Below are 21,012 nucleotides of genomic sequence, written 5' to 3'. Positions count from 1 at the left end.
CCTGCCGAGCGGTGTTGCGCTGTGTCTGGGGGACACAGGCACACGGGGTTGGCGCAGCTGCACAGGCACACAGCCGAGCGATCTCCCTCCTTCTGAAGGACGTTCAGGAATGTCCACTCAGAGGAAGCGCCCACCCAGCCGTATATATATATATATATATATATATATATATATACATATATATGTGCAGTGGCCGGGTGGGAGGAGGTTAAATACTACCTACATTATACACCATGAATCACCTTTTTTTAAAAAGGTACGTAAATACATATGTTGCATGTTTTGTTGTTCTACAAGCTAAGTATTTTGTAATTCTGTGCAGCCAATCATGTTATTTACAAACATTACTGTACAGATAGACAGGCGATACCCGTAGTTCCTAACCAAACAATTCAGCTTCCTGGTTCAGCAGTCTAGCTTCCTTTGTTATCTTTCTTGCTCCTCCTCTGTAAATCAGCATTCTCACCGATCCCCAGGCTGTCAACTGAACAATTGCTGCATCCAATCAGATACAGGCACTGTTTGGGTATTCTAACAGCTGACGGCACTGGCTGTCAGAATACAATAGCCACAGCAGTTGTTCGCTTCGCTGTTTAGCGTGGATGGAGAAATCTTTAGGATATCTTTTGTTCTATCTATGGGTGTATAGCCGGCTTAACTGACTAGTAGAGGTGAGGGTATCATTAGATTGAATGGCTAAAATTACAAAACATGTAAAACAGTAAACACATACAGTATTTCAACTGTGTATCGATTTGCCTATCGTTACACTTTAGCTTGCCATAACTCCTCACTTAGAAACCAAGAGGACAGTGGGAATTCCCAAACTAATCGCTAGCAAGGCTTTTTGGAAAAAGCAGAACTTTACCCATAGTAACTTGCTTCTTGCTGGAGGCTGCCATTTTGCTGAAGCCCAGAGCCCCCAAATAGCAATAAATCATAAAGTGGAACTAAACTCATTGATTTAACAGTTTCAAAAAACAGTTAGCAATCCCGGCATTCCAGGAATGCAGCTGCCCCATTTGCTTGTGTCCTCAACCAAACTGTCAAAGCATCAAATGGCTGGTGTCATAACTGATCACATGTGCAGCACCATGGCAATTGCAGTTTAAACAGAAGCAGTGTCTTTGGCTGTAAAGGATAGGAGGGTTTCTGTTTTAACGTCCCTGGCGGTAATCCTGAGTGTGGCTCGGGGAATTTTTTAGTAACAAAAGCAGTAACCCCGAACCATACTCGGGATTACCCTGTAGCGATTACTTACCTTGTCCCTGCGATTCCTCAATGTCCTCCCTCTCTGTCCTCCGGCCGATGCCGGCATTTATCTTCCATGTTCCCTTCCCTGCAAACACCGTGACGCAGGGGGGCGGAACCTGGCGGGAATTTCAAAAAAATAAAACAAAACAACCACATACATTACACATTGTAATACTTTGTAATCTGTCATGATTACATTACTGTGTGAAACCATTTCACCTCAGTTTTTTCCCTAATGATTTGTCCAGTGCCCTGCCTGCACTTTTAGTTTTCTTTCTGCCTCGAAACTTGAGAACGTCCATGGCGTCCAAAAAGCGTTCCTTTAGGTCAAAAGCGGTTTTAGACCAGCTTGAAAACAGCCATAGTGAATTGGAATTACTTAAAGATTTGAGCAATAGTGATTCGTGGGGAAATTCATCATCACTGAAAGGGACAGCGATGATTCTGCGACTGAGCTGCGGTACGGATCAAGCAGCGCCCCCAAGATTACCTTTTACTGGAGCACCTGGTATTAAAGTAGACGTTGAACATGACAACCCCTTGGCATACTTACAATTATTTCTGACCGATGAGGTTATTGAAAAAAATAGTTACTGAGACAAACCGGTACAAAAGAGCAACAATTAGCTACTCTGCATCGGAAGTTTTCAAGAAGCAGGAAATGGGAACCAGTGACCAAAGATGACATTTGGAAATTTCTGGGCCTAATAATACTTCAGGGAGTGGTGGGGAAACCCCTGCAGAAGTGGTATTGGACAACTAATACATTACTTGCCACTCCCTTCTTTGGCACAGTCATGTCAGAGTACAGATTTTGCCTGATCATTAAATATTTACACTTTGAAAACAAGGAAGAATTTTTACTCATCCTGCACCAAAACTAAAGAAAATTTGGCAAGTATCTCAAATGATTCTAAAGAATTTCCAATGGAGCCATGTGCCAGAAAGAGATATGAGCATAGAAGAAAGTCTAATGGACTACAAAGGAAGGCTCAACTGGGTAAAATACATTGCATCAAAGAGGGCACAATTTGGCGTAAAATCCTACATGCTATGCGAATCGTCAACTGGCTACATTTGGAATTCAGTCATATATACTGGAAAAGGAACAAAATTCAATCTGAAATACAGCAACTAAGGAATGGCAACATATTCTGTTTATTCACTCATTGTGCCATTGCTAAATTAGGGCTATTGTGTAACAACCGACAACTTTTATACGTCTCCTGAACTTTATGGGTTTCTTCTGCAAAACAAAACAGATGCCTATAGACCTGTTAGGGCTAATCGGCGTGACATGCCGCCAACGTTTGACAATACGAAGCTGAAGACTGGAGAAATGGTTGCCTGGCAGAAAGGCAAAAAAAATGGCACTGCGATGGCGTGACAAGAGGTGTACCTAATGAGTACAGTTGATAAAACCTCCACTGTTATGATACGCACGGAAGATGGGAAAGAAATTGTGAAGCCACAAGTAGTGATAGACTACAATGGAAGGGATCGACAGAGCCGACCAGGCAATGTCATTCTACCCAGCAATGAGGAAACAGCAAAAGAAGTACTCCAAGAAGATCTTCATTCATCTTCTTGAGCAATGCTTGTGGAATAATAAAATCACAGTGCAGTGCTTAAAACATTCTAACAAAACAGATGAATGAATAAATAAAATAAAATTGCAAGCAGAAGTAAGAGTCCCAAGGTTATAAGGGTGTTCATGCGGACATCGAAATAAACAATATGTGCTCCACAGTGCGAATCCTCCACCACCACACTAGCTCCTCACCTCCAGATATGACCCCTGGGTTAACAGAGGGGTCAAACAAGCTTATCCTGGGAACGGGATGCAGGGATGTTCGGACATTCTCATAAAGAGACCTGGATTCCTCAGTCATACAACCCGATTCATCAGTGTAGGATGTATGAAAATAAAATGCAGCACATAATGTGTAACATACTAAAAGGAGCAATTTATTGAAAACAGATAAAAAATTACCGGTAACGGCACTATACACCAGTGTGTGGTATCAAAACATATATAAAATGTGTAGAACCTCTGAGATGGATGGCTGTGGGTGTCGTCAGACTCCACTTCCCCCCATACGTGTTACGTCCCCAAAGGCGGGACTTTGTCAGCGGATGTGAGGGAGAAGGAAGCAACCCAATATAAGAGGTTGGGTGCTAGAGGAAGCACTGCCCACAATTGTAAACGATGATGATAGACACTCTGAGCTCTACGAGCTCCAGAAGCACTGCCCACAGTTGTCACTGCAATGATAGACGCTACGGGCTTAGTGTCTTAAGAGATACGGAAATCAGTAACAAGCAGACCAGCCAAATTTTGCAGCCAAATGATTTCTATGCTCAAAAAAAAAAAAAAAAAAAAAAGGGACAAGCCTGAGATTCATTCTGACTTCAACTGGAAAGTTGCCGAATGTATCTTTGTGAACCACCAAACACCATCAATGGCTGTGAATAGAGCTGGACGTCGTTCTGTTAACCCAGAATGAGAGATGACAGTGGAAGGATAATGCGAAAGGAAACCAGGTTCTATTGTCCTGATTGTGACGTCAGACTTTGTGCAGTCCCATGTTAAAAATTTTTCATACCCGGGATGTATACTAAACCAATATGCAGTGTCTAGTATTACAGTGATAAGTAATATTGCACCCTTGTTTGGACAAATTTCAGTGTTTTTGGCTTGATTACATGACTGAATAAAATTAATTTATTAATTTATTTAATTATTATATAATTTAGGATTCCGTGTGTCAAACTTTATCATACCCGGGATATCCACTAGACCAGGGATCCTCAAACTACGGACCTCCAGCTGTTGTGGAACTACACATCCCATGAGGCATTGTAAAACTCTGACATTCACAGACATGACTAGGCATGATGGGAATTGTAGTTCCTGAACAGCTGGAGGGCCATAGTTTGAAGACCCTTGCACTAGACTCTTGTTTGAAAACCACGTCATCTTGTTTGAAAACAGCGCTACCACATGGCGGCAGGCAATGTGTCCAAAAAGGGAGCTGTAGGAGCAAGGACCCGAAATATTGCTACACCAGTCAAAGGATGAGGATGTACCTTGGTGTGTAGAGAATGTCTAAATATTTCAAAATAACCAGTCTCTGAAATATATTATATATACACACACATTTCTATGTGTATAAATATAAGTAAGTATGCGGTTGTATCATCCTTAATATATTGTCAGCATTTAGAGACATGGATATAGATCATAAAATGAAAACAATAAAAAAAGGTGAGGGAATGTAGACAGGGCAGGAAAAATAAACAAGAGGACGTGGTTTTATATGAGAGTATGGTGTCTCCCCACTTGGGTTTTACGTTCACAGAGTATCCATACCCCACCAGTCATCCATTCTGCATGTCGACTAACAACCTTTATTCTATTTTCAAATATGCTTTTATACACATACTCCTGATGAGTGGGCAATGCGACCCATGAAACGCGTCGAGTTCAACACTTAAGATGTATTTATGTGCATACTGTTACTGCCATGTCATGTTTTATTTGATATTTGCATAATTACATTTATGTACTTGTATACTGCTCAGATATGAATCTATTTATACTGCTTCAATTTTTACAAGACGGTTTTATTAATAAACCAGACGCATTGTATTATAATGACTTATTGAGTCCTCCTCATTTAAAGTCCCACCGGTCAATTTCTCCTTTTGTGTAAAGTTTTACTTTAAGTACTGTCGCTTTTACATATCTTAACAGAACAGAGTTTTCAACCTCCTGTAGGGACATATACCCCATCAGTCATGTCATATTTTGTATAACAATGAACAACAAGAGAAACTATTACTGGTTTATAGCATGTGTGGTATAGATAGATTTTTTATTTTTTTATTTAAGGGTCTCTTTCTAAATCTGTGAATATTACATCACCCAACATTCACTGGTAATTAATCACTTACTGTATGTTAAAAAACACATTCACCAGAAAGATTGCAATTTGAATTGAATGTCACATTCACTGCTCTATAAATACGCCCCTTACATTTTTTTAGCATGCAAAATCAATTCGTTGAATGTTGAAAAGATTCTAACTTTCATCACAATTTCAATTATAAAATCGTATCACAATATTGCTAGCAAAGGTTAGTTTCCAGTTGTAATTTTTTTGGTGCTTTGGCTAATGCATTCCATGTCCTATAAGGCCTCCTTAAAGAGGTGGTAAAAACAGGAGGTTAAATCACATTTTTATTGCCTCCAACGACCCACCAAAAACCTAAACCATGGTAGCTGGAGGGTTCGATGGCAAATGTAACTTAGCGTGTCAGACTTGCTCATTAAAGTCAGTAAAACTAGCTTGTGGTTGTAGTGCAAATACTTGACTTGTAGTTGCAGAGAGGTATTTTAAATGCAAAACTCCCCTTCAGCAGGCAATAGAAAAGACATTCAGAAGGTGGCAGAATCGCCTCCTGAACACCTGAAAGTTGCTACTTTACCATCCTCTGAAAAGCGATCCACCACAGATCTCGTCAATGTGGCAGAAGAGAAAAAAGAACTAAGGGTATAATTTTGTAGTGTGCATTTTGTAAGAATGACTTTAGGACCAACCTCATATCTTATGCCACAGACACTATATTACCAAAAGTATTGGGACAACTGCCTTTACACGCACATAAAATTTATTGGCATCCAAGTCTTAGCCCATAGGGTTCAAGGTTGAGTTGGCCCACCCTTTGCAGCTATAACAGCTTCAACTCTTCTGGGATGGCCGTCCACAAGGTTAAGGAACGTGTCTATGGGAATGTTTGAGCATACTTCCAGAAGCGCATTTGTGAGGTCAGGCACTGATGTGGACGAGAAGGCCTGGCTCGCAGTCTCCGCTCTAATACATGCCAAAGGTGTCCAAGTTAACAACTGATAAATGAAAATGTGCAGAATTCAGATACCGTAGTCCTAGCTTGGCGGATGCCATTTCGCTTTGTGTAGCGTTAGAGAGCGGGCTGTCTGTTAAGGCTTGCAAGGCTGGATGTGCTGGCTGATGTGAGTGTTCTTGTTTACACATTGTTTCATAAAATCGATACACATAGAGCACTAGATTTGTCCCTTTCTTCTCATATATGCATGTGATACATCTGAGTTCAAATAGGATTGGAGGATCGTTAATCATTTGAAAACCTGCTGATCATCATCCATAGGATTATATCCCTTTCAGGGGACTGCTTATTCTGACCCACTGGTAACACAGGGGTCAGAACGTGAGGTGAGCAGCCATCTTTCAGTGGGTGGAGGTGTGCACAATAGAAGATTCACTTCCTCGTGCAAGTGTACCCTGCAGGCAGCAAGCACGGCCCTTGTGCGGGTGTACCCTGTAGTGTAATCATAGATGTTTATTGAAAAAATGCTGTGTGTATCAATATACAACCGTGCAATGATGTAATAGTATTAACTAGTGGAGACAACATGAAACAAGACATACATAACATGTGAACAAATAATTACAACAGAACCGGCCGGTGCATAAATGTTAATAATATCAAGAGAAATGACATATATATTCCACTATATAGGATGGAGTGGAGATTCTTGATAAACTCCTGGGGCGGTGTGGATCCGTTATTGATGTCTGAGTAGGTGCACGAGTGTGCCGTGGGGTCGATCCAAAAAATGGATATTGTTCTCAGTCATGCATAAGGGGGGGGGGAGAAGGGAGGAGGTAAGCAAAAAGGGTGGCCACAGAAGGATGATGGCTGCAGCGGAGAGAGAAGTAGCAGTGGGTAGAAGTTATTAGCAGTATGTGACTGCTGAATGGTCTTGTAGACCGATCGTGTAGTGTGCATCAATGGGGTGTTGGGGATTTAGGACAGAGATGTAACAGGGATGCCTGTTTCTCTGACAGCGGGGACACCATGTCTTCACCCCATGGGATGCTGGAATGTCTCTCCTGTTGCCGCGGGATGGATGGGTGGATGCCTACTCTGTGGTATCTTTCTTTTGGTTGGGGACTTGTGCAGAGCCTGGGAAGACTGGTATGGCAACTACTGTGGCCTGGATTGCATATAGGGTGATTGTAGATGTAGGGCCGGTTGCGTGTGTCTTTTAGCTGCTCTGATAGCTGCATGGCTATTTCTTCACCCCTAAGGTTAAGATAGTACCTTATTGTACAAACAGAATAAAATAGAGATTATTGCGCTAACTTAAAAAATGTAAGCAGCTGACATCAATCACTGAACTAAGGAGAGTGATAAATCAATGCAAATACAAAAATATGTGCAGCGCTAGAAGAAAAAGATTCCCAACAAAATAAATTGTCCAATCGCAGGAAGCATTCCACAAGTAACATAAACAATGGATGGTGAGAAAAAGTCCAATATATAAAATGGTGCAAATCATATATAAGTGCAGCAAATCCCGTCACCAGTGAAGGTAGAAATATATTGCGCTCACCAGATGGATGGGACCCCAAAACACCTTATAGTGTAGGAGTCAAACAGGCTTAAGAATGATGGAGTGTCCCCACAGATTTTTCACCGATTCCAACGGCAACCATGCAAATCTCCGGTAGATGAAATAATTCAGAGATTCCCCTTCCACATGGTGGGTGGTAAAACCGAAAAAAATGGAGGGACATATAGCGTAATATTGCTAAAATCAATTTAATATCAATAAAGCTGATACACTTACAGACATCCGTGAAAGACAGGCATATAAGATGTAAAACAGCTGGGCTGACCAAGTCCTCTTTACATGTTTCGGCATAAATGCCTTTTTCAAAAGATAAAGTCAGCAGGTAGCCAGTGTTCATATATATATAGAGGTAGAATTAATTGGGTACACCTGTAGGAAGTAGGCAGTGGACTGCATGGAAACCGGAAGTAAAACCGGCGTGCGTTCCAAGCCTCACTATGGTATAGCGCCAAAAATGAAGCCTATTAAATCATAAGGGGAAAATAAGTATTTAACAGGAAGTGATGAAATGCCTGGAGGGGATGGCATTAGCCATCGTACACTCCAAGCCTCTTTCTGGATTGTAAGACAGGATATGCTGACATCACATCCGGGACTGGGCGGAAGTGATGTCAGCGTCAAAACATCGAGGGGGGACGGCATTTAACCATCATCAACCCCAAGCCTCCATCTGAAATGTAAAACCGGATATGCCGACATCACATCCGGGATTGGGCGGAAGTGATGTCAGCAAGGCAAGGCGGACCGCTTTACCGGAAGTTAGGGCATATCAATGCACCAGGTCAACAAACCAGAAATGGAGACAACTCAGATTGGCCGATTCAGCAAATAGTGAATAACGCCAATAAGAGAACAAAAAAAGAGGAAAATAAAAATAAAATGATGACGTTATAGTTAAACAGCGTCAACAAAAGAGTAGAAAAGGAGGGGAAAAAATCGGTTTAGTTATCTAAAACCATAGTATATCATCATAGTGGGCTCATTTAAAAAATGAGAAACCAATATTTGGAAAAAACAAAAATGTCAATTGTCCACAGTTGAAGGGACATAATAACAAATTTTGTCTATATACAGTCCATAGTCTATCTCCATATTAGGTGACCCTTAATACAGGATATCTATAACAAAAAATAATATTTTTATTAAATAACTACATGATGTATACAGCCAAAAGACAAATGTAATAAAAATATTTTAAAAAAATATCGTGAATAAAAATGATAAAATCACATAAAAGAACGAATAAGGATAAAGGGAACGTAAAAGGCAAATGATAGCCAGAAAGGCAGGTGGGAGTGGGATATTTAATACGCTAAGCTGTGTTTATAAAGGCGTTTATATCCCACTCTATATTCAACCCAAAAGGATGGTAGGACTTCAAAGTATAGATCCAGTATGTCTCTCTCCTAGAGACACCACGAATTTTTGAGCCACCCCTCCAGGGAGGTGCATACTGGTCTATGACCTGAAATAAAGTGCCAGTGGGATCTTTATGGTGATAAAGAAGGTAATGTTTACCTACAGTATGCTTATCCTTGCCTGTGAGAATGCTCGTAATATGTTCATTAACACGCACATTAAAGGACCTTATAGTGCGTCCCACGTACTGCTTTTTACAGGGGCACGTTAACAAATAAACAATATGAGTAGTTATGCAAGTGGCGAAAAACTTGATATGGTAAAGACTCCCTGTGACAGAAGATTGAAAAGATGTGAATTTCCTTCTTTTATCACAATTATATTCGCACACTCTGCACTTCCGGCAGGGATAAAAACCAATAAGATCAGCAAAAAAATTTTTTGGTTTAATTGGTTCATCCGGTACATTGGGAGCTAATTGTCCTCTTAATGCAGGGGCACCTCTGAAAGTGACCGAGGGTCGTACAGGTAAGACGGTACCCAAAATGGGATCATTTCTAAGTACATCCCAATGTTTAGAGATAATTCTCTTGATGGAATTATGTTGAATAGAAAAATTGGTAAAAAAGGACCATTTAGCAAAGTCAGACTGGTTTTTTGTTTTATTTTTATTTTTAGACCCAGAAAGTAATTGTGTTCTATCAATCTGGGTTACTTCCATTATAGTGGACTCAAGAACATCAGAATTATAACCCTTAACTAAGAACCTATCCTTTAGCAGCTGGGCTTGTTGGAGGAATTCATGTTCATGAGTACAATTCCTCCTAAGTCTGATGAATTGACTCTTAGGTATTCCACCCAACCAAGCCTTGTGATGACAGCTGTCAACAGGCAGGTACGAGTTACGGTCTGTGTCCTTGAAAAAAGTACTGGTGACAAACTGATTGTCCACTATGGAAATATTGAGGTCTAAGAAATGAATATTAGTGGAACTATATTCAAAAGATAAATGGATACCTCTCGTATTATCATTCAAGAATGACATGAATGTCTCGAGAGATGAGGTGTCCCCCTTCCACAGGAGGAGGATGTCGTCTATATAACGCACCCAGAGAACCAGCTCGGGTGCGTCATAAGGAAAGACGACATCCTCCTCCCATTTGGCCATAAAGAGGTTGGCCAAACTAGGGGCGAACTTCGCCCCCATGGCCACACCCCTTTGTTGTAAAAAGTATTGGTGATTAAACCAAAAATAATTCCTCCCGGTAGCAAATATCAACAGATCTAGAATGAAATCTCGATGTGAAGGAGAGATAGATTTATCTGTCTTTAAGAAGTGGTCAACAGCGTTTAAACCCTGATCATGAGGGATACAAGTATAGAGCGAGGTGACATCTGCTGTCACCATCAGATGTTCACCTTCTAACTTGATATTTTTCAGCCTGTTGATAACATCACAGGTATCCTTAATGAAGGAAGGAGTTTCAATAACCAGCGGTTGTAAATAGAAATCAATGTATTTTCCAATACGTGATGTAATAGAATTAATGCCGCTAATAATAGGGCGACCAGGAGGATTTACCGGGTTTTTATGTACTTTCGGTAAATAGTACATGACTGGGATGCGAGGGGCTGTAGGAACCAAAAAAGATCTTTCTTTCTTGTTTATTAAGTTCCTTTCATAGCCTTTCTCCACCAGTCTCACCAATTCCTTCTTGAAAGAAGTAGTAGGGTTATTTTGTATTTTGATATAGGTGTCCTGATCGCCTAGGATTCTACCCATTTCATCATAGTAGTCCTGTTTATCAAGGACGACGATACCGCCGCCCTTGTCTGCAGGGCGCCCTATGAGGTCTTTCTGTTCACACAGAGATTTTAGACCCTTTTTCAGTTGAGGCTGTATATAGGGTTTCTTAACAGCTAACTCAGCCAGATCTTTAAACACCAAATCTTTAAACACCGCCACTGATGGAGCAACCGGACCAGGGGGGTTAAATAAAGATGGATTTGATAATCCGGAATGTTTAATAGAAGAGGTATATTCACGTGGTACTTCAGTTCTGGGTTTTGACAGAATGTACCTTTGTACATTTATTTTGCGCACATATTTGTGGACATCGATAAATGTACTAAATTTGTTAATGGGTTTGGGTGGAGCGAACTTCAAACCTCTATCCAAGGTGTATAGCTCATCAGGACTGAGTTCCACCTTGCTAAGGTTGAAGATACCGGATCCAATCAAGTTTTTATTCTTTTTTCTTTGGATCCGCCGATTTTTCCCCTCCTTTTCTACTCTTTTGTTGACGCTGTTTAACTATAACGTCATCATTTTATTTTTATTTTCCTCTTTTTTTGTTCTCTTATTGGCGTTATTCACTATTTGCTGAATCGGCCAATCTGAGTTGTCTCCATTTCTGGTTTGTTGACCTGGTGCATTGATATGCCCTAACTTCCGGTAAAGCGGTCCGCCTTGCCTTGCTGACATCACTTCCGCCCAATCCGGATGTGATGTCGGCATATCCGGTTTTACATTTCAGATGGAGGCTTGGGGTTGATGATGGTTAAATGCCGTCCCCCCTCGATGTTTTGACGCTGACATCACTTCCGCCCAGTCCCGGATGTGATGTCAGCATATCCTGTCTTACAATCCAGAAAGAGGCTTGGAGTGTACGATGGCTAATGCCATCCCCTCCAGGCATTTCATCACTTCCTGTTAAATACTTATTTTCCCCTTATGATTTAATAGGCTTCATTTTTGGCGCTATACCATAGTGAGGCTTGGAACGCACGCCGGTTTTACTTCCGGTTTCCATGCAGTCCACTGCCTACTTCCTACAGGTGTACCCAATTAATTCTACCTCTATATATATATGAACACTGGCTACCTGCTGACTTTATCTTTTGAAAAAGGCATTTATGCCGAAACATGTAAAGAGGACTTGGTCAGCCCAGCTGTTTTACATCTTATATGCCTGTCTTTCACGGATGTCTGTAAGTGTATCAGCTTTATTGATATTAAATTGATTTTAGCAATATTACGCTATATGTCCCTCCATTTTTTTCGGTTTTACCACCCACCATGTGGAAGGGGAATCTCTGAATTATTTCATCTACCGGAGATTTGCATGGTTGCCGTTGGAATAGGTGAAAAATCTGTGGGGACACTCCATCATTCTTAAGCCTGTTTGACTCCTACACTATAAGGTGTTTTGGGGTCCCATCCATCTGGTGAGCGCAATATATTTCTACCTTCACTGGTGACGGGATTTGCTGCACTTATATATGATTTGCACCATTATATATTGGACTTTTTCTCACCATCCATTGTTTATGTTACTTGTGGAATGCTTCCTGCGATTGGACAATTTATTTTGTTGGGAATCTTTTTCTTCTAGCGCTGCACATATTTTTGTATTTGTATTGATTTATCACTCTCCTTAGTTCAGTGATTGATGTCAGCTGCTTACATTTTTTAAGTTAGCGCAATAATCTCTATTTTATTCTGTTTGTACACATTTTTGACCTCTGTTATTGCTGCTTTCTTTCACATATGTGTTAATTCACTTATGTACACATAGTTTTTTCTTTGTGTCACTTACATATAGTTTTTTATCGCTCTTGATTTGAACATGCCAGCAATGGATGTCTTTGAATACAGAGCTAATAGAACTGTAATTACTGATGGAGTTTTTATCTCCACCAAATCCGATACTGAGGTTGGCGGTTTGTTTTTAAGACTTAAAAATCTTATGGTGTCAGAATTACATTCTGAATGGGACATTGCGTTTTTAGAATATTATATCTCTAAATCAATGGTTCCGAGAAGCCTGAGATGGGAGGTATCCCCCCAATCAGACGATACAGCCTTAGAGGCTTATTCCGATTATTTCAATAATGCTGGTTTACAGTTATTGCGGCATCTTGTTGATATTAAACGTACCAAATTAACCTCCCTAGATAAGGAGATTAAAGAGTTAAAAGAAAAGGTTACCCCTTTTAACACCACAGCTGAGTACAAAACTCTCTCTGAAAATCTTCAAAAGTATTTAGAGAAAGAGGAAAGGGAACAAAAAACTAAGAAACAAAAAAAGTTTATGAGAGACATGTCCGATTATGATAACCGTACTGTCTTTCAATGGCAAAGGAATCTACTGAATAGTGATCCTAATGATGGCAATCAGACGGACCATGCGATTTCTAATGCTCCTGGGGCTACCTTTGTTCAAACTTCTCTTCCACCCAAAACACAAAAGAAGTCAAAAAACAAGGGTCCCCCCCATAAAAAAGGAAAAAATCCAAAAAATCAGAATTGGAAGGGCAACCATCCACCACAAACACCACATGGAAGAGGCCCTGTTAAGAATAACTGGTACCCTCCTCATCCAGTGGATTCCCCTAGGGGACAGTGGTCTCACAATGAGAATTATCAAAGACATTTCTCTCCCCCTCCATTTAGACCTTACCCTCAACAAACATATGCTAAACCATATAACGTGAACACACATAATAGGTTTTCTCCTTTGAGGCAACAACCTCGACATGATGATCAGTCTCGTTCATACGATGAGGAGTATGACCATCAAAATAGTTCACCCTTTAATTATAACCAGCCACGCCCAGGACCCAGTCATGAATGGGATTTTCCCCGGCAACACAACAAGGGAAAAAGGGGTGCGGATCCAAGCGAGGTACCAGAGGGGGGTGGCGGATCCAAAGAAAAAAGAATAAAAACTTGATTGAATCCGGTATCTTCAACCTTAGCAAGGTGGAACTCAGTCCTGATGAGCTATACACCTTGGATAGAGGTTTGAAGTTCGCTCCACCCAAACCCATTAACAAATTTAGTACATTTATCGATGTCCACAAATATGTGCGCAAAATAAATGTACAAAGGTACATTCTGTCAAAACCCAGAACTGAAGTACCACGTGAATATACCTCTTCTATTAAACATTCCGGATTATCAAATCCATCTTTATTTAACCCCCCTGGTCCGGTTGCTCCATCAGTGGCGGTGTTTAAAGATTTGGTGTTTAAAGATCTGGCTGAGTTAGCTGTTAAGAAACCCTATATACAGCCTCAACTGAAAAAGGGTCTAAAATCTCTGTGTGAACAGAAAGACCTCATAGTGCGCCCTGCAGACAAGGGCGGCGGTATCGTCGTCCTTGATAAACAGGACTACTATGATGAAATGGGTAGAATCCTAGGCGATCAGGACACCTATATCAAAATACAAAATAACCCTACTACTTCTTTCAAGAAGGAATTGGTGAGACTGGTGGAGAAAGGCTATGAAAGGAACTTAATAAACAAGAAAGAAAGATCTTTTTTGGTTCCTACAGCCCCTCGCATCCCAGTCATGTACTATTTACCGAAAGTACATAAAAACCCGGTAAATCCTCCTGGTCGCCCTATTATTAGCGGCATTAATTCTATTACATCACGTATTGGAAAATACATTGATTTCTATCTACAACCGCTGGTTATTGAAACTCCTTCCTTCATTAAGGATACCTGTGATGTTATCAACAGGCTGAAAAATATCAAGTTAGAAGGTGAACATCTGATGGTGACAGCAGATGTCACCTCGCTCTATACTTGTATCCCTCATGATCAGGGTTTAAACGCTGTTGACCACTTCTTAAAGACAGATAAATCTATCTCTCCTTCACATCGAGATTTCATTCTAGATCTGTTGATATTTGCTACCGGGAGGAATTATTTTTGGTTTAATCACCAATACTTTTTACAACAAAGGGGTGTGGCCATGGGGGCGAAGTTCGCCCCTAGTTTGGCCAACCTCTTTATGGCCAAATGGGAGGAGGATGTCGTCTTTCCTTATGACGCACCCGAGCTGGTTCTCTGGGTGCGTTATATAGACGACATCCTCCTCCTGTGGCTCAATATTTCCATAGTGGACAATCAGTTTGTCACCAGTACTTTTTTCAAGGACACAGACCGTAACTCGTACCTGCCTGTTGACAGCTGTCATCACAAGGCTTGGTTGGGTGGAATACCTAAGAGTCAATTCATCAGACTTAGGAGGAATTGTACTCATGAACATGAATTCCTCCAACAAGCCCAGCTGCTAAAGGATAGGTTCTTAGTTAAGGGTTATAATTCTGATGTTCTTGAGTCCACTATAATGGAAGTAACCCAGATTGATAGAACACAATTACTTTCTGGGTCTAAAAATAAAAATAAAACAAAAAACCAGTCTGACTTTGCTAAATGGTCCTTTTTTACCAATTTTTCTATTCAACATAATTCCATCAAGAGAATTATCTCTAAACATTGGGATGTACTTAGAAATGATCCCATTTTGGGTACCGTCTTACCTGTACGACCCTCGGTCACTTTCAGAGGTGCCCCTGCATTAAGAGGACAATTAGCTCCCAATGTACCGGATGAACCAATTAAACCAAAAAATTTTTTTGCTGATCTTATTGGTTTTTATCCCTGCCGGAAGTGCAGAGTGTGCGAATATAATTGTGATAAAAGAAGGAAATTCACATCTTTTCAATCTTCTGTCACAGGGAGTCTTTACCATATCAAGTTTTTCGCCACTTGCATAACTACTCATATTGTTTATTTGTTAACGTGCCCCTGTAAAAAGCAGTACGTGGGACGCACTATAAGGTCCTTTAATGTGCGTGTTAATGAACATATTACGAGCATTCTCACAGGCAAGGATAAGCATACTGTAGGTAAACATTACCTTCTTTATCACCATAAAGATCCCACTGGCACTTTATTTCAGGTCATAGACCAGTATGCACCTCCCTGGAGGGGTGGCTCAAAAATTCGTGGTGTCTCTAGGAGAGAGACATACTGGATCTATACTTTGAAGTCCTACCATCCTTTTGGGTTGAATATAGAGTGGGATATAAACGCCTTTATAAACACAGCTTAGCGTATTAAATATCCCACTCCCACCTGCCTTTCTGGCTATCATTTGCCTTTTACGTTCCCTTTATCCTTATTCGTTCTTTTATGTGATTTTATCATTTTTATTCACGATATTTTTTTAAAATATTTTTATTACATTTGTCTTTTGGCTGTATACATCATGTAGTTATTTAATAAAAATATTATTTTTTGTTACAGATATCCTGTATTAAGGGTCACCTAATATGGAGATAGACTATGGACTGTATATAGACAAAATTTGTTATTATGTCCCTTCAACTGTGGACAATTGACATTTTTGTTTTTTCCAAATATTGGTTTCTCATTTTTTAAATGAGCCCACTATGATGATATACTATGGTTTTAGATAACTAAACCGATTTTTTCCCCTCCTTTTCTACTCTTTTGTTGACGCTGTTTAACTATAACGTCATCATTTTATTTTTATTTTCCTCTTTTTTTGTTCTCTTATTGGCGTTATTCACTATTTGCTGAATCGGCCAATCTGAGTTGTCTCCATTTCTGGTTTGTTGACCTGGTGCATTGATATGCCCTAACTTCCGGTAAAGCGGTCCGCCTTGCCTTGCTGACATCACTTCCGCCCAATCCCGGATGTGATGTCGGCATATCCGGTTTTACATTTCAGATGGAGGCTTGGGGTTGATGATGGTTAAATGCCGTCCCCCCTCGATGTTTTGACGCTGACATCACTTCCGCCCAGTCCCGGATGTGATGTCAGCATATCCTGTCTTACAATCCAGAAAGAGGCTTGGAGTGTACGATGGCTAATGCCATCCCCTCCAGGCATTTCATCACTTCCTGTTAAATACTTATTTTCCCCTTATGATTTAATAGGCTTCATTTTTGGCGCTATACCATAGTGAGGCTTGGAACGCACGCCGGTTTTACTTCCGGTTTCCATGCAGTCCACTGCCTACTTCCTACAGGTGTACCCAATTAATTCTACCTCTATATATATATGAACACTGGCTACCTGCTGACTTTATCTTTTGAAAAAGGCATTTATGCCGAAACATGTAAAGAGGACTTGGTCAGCCCAGCTGTTTTACATCTTATATGCCTGTCTTTCACGGATGTCTGTAAGTGTATCAGCTTTATTGATATTAAATTGATTTTAGCAATATTACGCTATATGTCCCTCCATTTTTTTCGGTTTTACCACCCACCATGTGGAAGGGGAATCTCTGAATTATTTCATCTACCGGAGATTTGCATGGTTGCCGTTGGAATCGGTGAAAAATCTGTGGGGACACTCCATCATTCTTAAGCCTGTTTGACTCCTACACTATAAGGTGTTTTGGGGTCCCATCCATCTGGTGAGCGCAATATATTTCTACCTTCACTGGTGACGGGATTTGCTGCACTTATATATGATTTGCACCATTATATATTGGACTTTTTCTCACCATCCATTGTTTATGTTACTTGTGGAATGCTTCCTGCGATTGGACAATTTATTTTGTTGGGAATCTTTTTCTTCTAGCGCTGCACATATTTTTGTATTAGTACCTTATTGTAGATACCTCGCTGGTTTATCCGGTGTTCCTGTGTGGCGTCTTTGTGGCTGTTGCTTACGATCATCCGTACAGGGAGTGCAGAATTATTAGGCAAATTAGTATTTTTGAGGATTAATTTTATTATTGAACAACAACCATGTTCTCAATGAACCCAAAAAACTCATTAATATCAAAGCTGACTATTTTTGGAAGTAGTTTTTAGTTTGTTTTTAGTTTTAGCTATTTTAGGGGGATATCTGTGTGTGCAGGTGACTATTACTGTGCATAATTATTAGGCAACTTAACAAAAATCAAATATACAGTATACCCATTTCAATTATTTATTTTTACCAGTGAAACCAATATAACATCTCAACATTCACAAATATACATTTCTGACATTCAAAAACAAAACAAATCAGTGACCAATATAGCCACCTTTCTTTGCAAGGACACTAAAAAGCCTGCCATCCATGGATTCTGTCAGTGTTTTGATCTGTTCACCGTCAACATTGTGTGCAGCAGCAACCACAGCCTCCCAGACACTGTTCAGACAGGTGTACTGTTTTCCCTTCTTGTAAATCTCACATTTGATGATGGACCACAGGTTCTCAATGGGGTTCAGATCAGGTGAACAAGGAGGCCATGTCATTAGCTTTTCTTCTTTTATACCCTTTCTTGCCAGCCACGCTGTGGAGTACTTGGACGCGTGTGATGGAGCATTGTCCTGCATGAAAATCATGTTTTTCTTGAAGGATGCAGACTTCTTCCTGTACCACTGCTTGAAGAAGGTGTCTTCCAGAAACTGGCAGTAGGACTGGGAGTTGAGCTTGACTCCATCCTCAACCCGAAAAGGCCCCACAAGCTCATCTTTGATGATACCAGCCCAAACCAGTACTCCACCTCCACCTTGCTGGCGTCTGAGTCGGACTGGAGCTCTCTGCCCTTTACCAATCCAGCCACGGGCCCATCCATCTGGCCCATCAAGACTCACTCTCATTTCATCAGTCCATAAAACCTTTGAAAAATCAGTCTTGAGATATTTCTTGGCCCAGTCTTGACGTTTCAGCTTGTGTGTCTTGTTCAGTGGTGGTCGTCTTTCAGCCTTTCTTACCTTGGCCATGTCTCTGAGTATTGCACACCTTGTGCTTTTGGGCACTCCAGTGATGTTGCAGCTCTGAAATATGGCCAAACTGGTGGCAAGTGGCATCTTGGCAGCTGCACGCTTGACTTTTCTCAGTTCATGGGCTGTTATTTTGCGCCTTGGTTTTTCCACACGCTTCTTGCGACCCTGTTGACTATTTTGAATGAAATGCTTGATTGTTCGATGATCACGCTTCAGAAGCTTTGCAATTTTAAGAGTGCTGCATCCCTCTGCAAGATATCTCACTATTTTTGACTTTTCTGAGCCTGTCAAGTCCTTCTTTTGACCCATTTTGCCCAAGGAAAGGAAGTTGCCTAATAATTATGCACACCTGATATAGAGTGTTGATGTCATTAGACCACACCCCTTCTCATTACAGAGATGCACATCACCTAATATGCTTAATTGGTAGTAGGCTTTCGAGCCTATACAGCTTGGAGTAAGACAACATGCATAAAGAGGATGATGTGGTCAAAATACTCATTTGCCTAATAATTCTGCACTCCCTGTAGTGCCGCTGTGGTCGGCTAGTGCTTCTCCGATGGATCCGCCGCTTGGAGGGAGGTATGCAGAGTGCGCCGCTTAGGATTGCGTAGCTTCGTCTGGACGTAGGTAGCCCGTTAGCTGATCCCTTATGTATCGTTCTTCTCAGCTGTTCGGGCTTGGAGTTGATTGGTGAAGGAGGGAGTTTCTATTAGTAAATTACATCAACGATGAGTCTGTTATGGGGGCAGGTCCGGGATGGACTTAGGAAGAGCTTTAAAGAGATATTTTTTGCAGCCGATTGAGATTGGCCTTGTATGGTTGTGAACAGAGGTTAATTGTCATCATTTTACATGGAGATCATGGCTATTGTGAATATAAATATAGGTATAACAGTGGCATATAGTATGCTATGCTGTTACCGGCAAATTGAACATATGGAATATGGTAATGACATATGTATATTTAGATATGATTATATTTATATATTGTCAATGTATACGTTATTTATACAGTAATGTCAAAGTGACCACAGGTTAAAGTGAGATAGGTAGATATGCATCAGGGATATATGTCCACTTGGGACTCACCCGAGAGGAGTACAGGTATCTGTTACGATGAGGACACTTAGAGGGTTGACGACAGGTGACAAAGACAAACGTACTGGTTAAATTTACGTTTGAATGTTTATTATATATATATATAGATATATCTATATATATATATATATATATATATATATAGATATGTATGATGTTACTTATGTTGTCTAAGAGTAACAGATATTCGTAAGGTGTGATAGTGTGGTTTTCATTCACCTGTCTTTATGATGCATTTTGTGTAGTGTGGAAGACTATGTGTTGGGAATGGAGCTTATGGTGTTTGGAAGGTTGGTATGGCTTCTTATTATGAAGAGTATTTTCTACACTGTTTTTTTGCTACTGTTCCAGAAAGACCTGAAAGTTCATCTCCGTGTTGAGGCCTGTGGGGATGAGGCTGTTGAGGTTGAAGATCCACCATTTTTCTTTCTGTAGTAGGATGCAGTTAAAAATCGCCCCGTCTGGGGGAAAGTTTTAGTTCATAAATGCCTTTTAATTTTTGTGCCTTTTATGTTTCCGCCATGATATTGTGTGAAGTGTCTGGCTAGGGGTTTGTCAGGGTATTTTTCCCTTATTTCTCGCATGTGTTCCCCAATTCGGATTTTCAGTTGGCGTTTTGTTTTCCCAATATAGTTTTTGTTGCAAGGACAGGTTATCATATAAATGATCTTTGTGGATGAGCAGTTTATGAGGTTGCGTATCTTAAATTCTCTTTCGCCTGTGGCGTTGTGGAACCTGTCTGTTCTGTCCACGTACGGACAGATCTGGCATCGTCCGCATGGGAACATGCCCTTGCTTCTGGGTGTTTCAGAAAGTCATGTCCTGTCAGGGTTCTTTATAAATTCCGATCTTGTTAATATATCGCTGAGATTTTTGGCGCGTCTGGCTACCATAATTGGGTTTGTGCCAACTATGTCTTTTAAGGTAGGTGTGTTGCTGAGGATATCCCAGTGTTTCTTAAGAACTTGACGCACGGGTTCCCATTGGGCCCCATATTGGGTGATTATCCTTGTGGTTCCGATTGCGTCTTTCTTGATGGTGGGGTTGCGGCAGAATAGTTCTTCTCTTGTTCTTGTACTAGCTTTTTGTTTTGATTTCCGGAGTTGTTTGTGCGAATAACCTCTTTCACGGAATCTTTCGTATAATTCCCTGCTTTCTTGATGAAAATCTTCTTTCTTGGAGCAGTTTCGTTTAATCCGTAAAAAATTGGCCCGTTGGGATGCCTATCTTCAGCCATTGGGGGTGGTGGCTGTCTGCCTCAAGTAGGGTGTTGGCCGCTGTGGTTTT

General features: G+C 40.7%; 1 protein-coding gene across 1 annotated transcript in view; it reads right to left on the bottom strand.

The window, feature by feature from the left end:
* Window positions 1-21,012, bottom strand: part of TMEM67 (transmembrane protein 67) — a 193,312-nt gene that overhangs the window by 157,749 nt on the left and 14,551 nt on the right. The window lies entirely within an intron of this gene.

The sequence above is a fragment of the Pelophylax lessonae genome, assembly GCF_965119305.1.
Source record: "Pelophylax lessonae genome assembly, chromosome: 5".
NCBI classification, from domain to species: Eukaryota; Metazoa; Chordata; class Amphibia; order Anura; family Ranidae; genus Pelophylax; species Pelophylax lessonae.
Note: the sequence above shows the minus strand (reverse complement) of the source record. Positions and strands in the feature narration are given on the sequence as shown.